Here is a 2,238-nt window from a genome sequence, read left to right as displayed (position 1 = left end):
TTCCATGCATTACAATGAGCATAGATTTCCACCTCCACCAGCCTCCCCTGAGAGAGATAATGGAGCAGGGGCCGCAGCAGGGACTCTCCCACAGAGAAGGCCTCACCCTCCACCATTCTGGAGCCACAGGGGAGCCATTTTGGGGCCCTTGCGGGGAAGGGAGGGTTTCAGTTTCCACATTCCTGTTAAGGGAGGGGATCAGAGACGGGAACCAGACTGTGAGAGACAGGTGGGGGACGGAGGGATTGGGGGATGGAGAGGGAGGGGGGGAGGGAGGGGGAGGGGGAGGGGGAAGAGAGAGAGCGAGAGAGAGATGGAGGGACAGGTGGTGTTTGAGTGTTAAGGGAGGTGGTGTGTGTTTGTGTGTGTTTGTTCTGTCAGCACACTGCTGTCTGACGCTCACAGCTGAGAATGGACACACACATGCACATGTGAGCGCGCACACACACACACACACACACACACACACACACACACACACACACATGCATACGCGAGCGCGCAGGCATGCATACACACACACACACACACACACACACACACACACACATGAGGACCCCAGGAAGAATAGCTACTGCATATTTGCTGTATCTAATGGTGGATCCAAATAAACAAACAAACAAACACATACTGTACATACATACATACACACACACACACACACACACACACATGCAGGCATGTGTACATGCACACACATTCAGGCATGCATGCACACACGCGCACACACACACACACACACGCACACACACGCACACACACACCATCACGGTGGGGGATGGGGGACAATGATGACTAATGAATCCTTTCTGTTATCCATGACATGTCTTATATAATATCTAATAAACAAGGTCAGAGTATACATAACAAAACAACTCTGTTAAACCACACATCAATTAGTGATTTTTAGGCTATAATAGAGGCAGAAAAGGAGAACACCAAAACAATTATGTAACGGTTCATCCTCCGTCGTCACACACGCTCATACCCCAGCAGTGATCTAAGCGGACTTGCATCATTTCCACTCAAAAGTAAAACTTGAGCTTTTTTCCCTTATAGGCTACACAGCGTCTCACGCTCGCGGTATCAATTAAAGTCAGGTTTCACACGTGCCTGTCGGCCTGTGTTGATGTTAACAGTTCCTCATAACTTGGCAGCTTCCTCGAGCCCGGGGGCGTTCCTTCTGCCAGGGGAACGGTGAGCTCTCCCCACAGTTAACAACTCCTACTGAGAAGGCTCTGACTGGGGCGACAAATGTTCTCCTCTCTCCTTCTCCTTTTTTAAATTTTTTATCACGGAATAAAAACGGAATGATAATCTTTGATTAAAAGGGGGGTAGCCTAATTGATGTTCATGATGACACGGCAGGTGCATTTTACGGGCCACATTACGACCCTATTAAATAAGCTATACAGTTCTACTACAATTGTCAGGCTATAGCCAATTCTCAGTCATTACGAATTCTGTGATTTAGATAAATAACTGAGTTTATTGAACCATAGGGAATGTAAGGCAATGTGAGAAAACAAAAATGCATTAAAGACATGGATAATGAATGGGCCGAATATCTAGGATACTCACAGACTAGGAGCACATATAGCCTCAGTAGGCACATTAACTATTAATGCCGTTTGCATTACCGTCTAACTGATGATGCTGCTACTGCGGGTTCCCTGTGTGTGTGTGTGTGTGTGTGTGTGTGTGTGTGTGTGTGTGTGTGTGTGTGTGTGTGTACGTCACGTGTCAGAGCTCCCGGTCCGCCCGAAGTTTGCCGTGTCAGAACATCACGAAGCTCCAACCTACACGCACTCGCGCGCCCATCCACTCCAACCGCTCTGTTCCAATGGATATTCTTATCTCCAAACAAACACTTACATGTGAAAACCACAGATTGTGATTATTTTTTTTAGTTCTTTTTATTTCTTTTGTTCATCCTCTTCGGAGTATCATTGATCAGGAAAGCAGCGTGAAATAAAGAGGTAGAGGAACTAACTAACTACACCGCAAGTGGAGGAGAAGAGAGAAGGATAGCAGAGAAGAGAAAGGCAGCAGGCTGCAGAGTGGGACACGGGGAAGTCACGGACATGCTTATGGGAACTTCTCATTCCGTCTCTATAAGGTAACCCTCTCTCTCTCTCCCCGTGTGGATCAAGCGTTTGAGATTTATTTCATCATTTTTGTTGTGGAATTGAATTAGACAGGGTACTTTTAATGAATAGCACGATGGCCAAGCGCCAA

This window comes from Nansenia antarctica (genome assembly GCF_963989245.1).
Source record: "Nansenia antarctica genome assembly, chromosome: 2".
Lineage (NCBI taxonomy): Eukaryota > Metazoa > Chordata > Actinopteri > Argentiniformes > Microstomatidae > Nansenia > Nansenia antarctica.
This window is presented reverse-complemented; position numbering follows the sequence as displayed.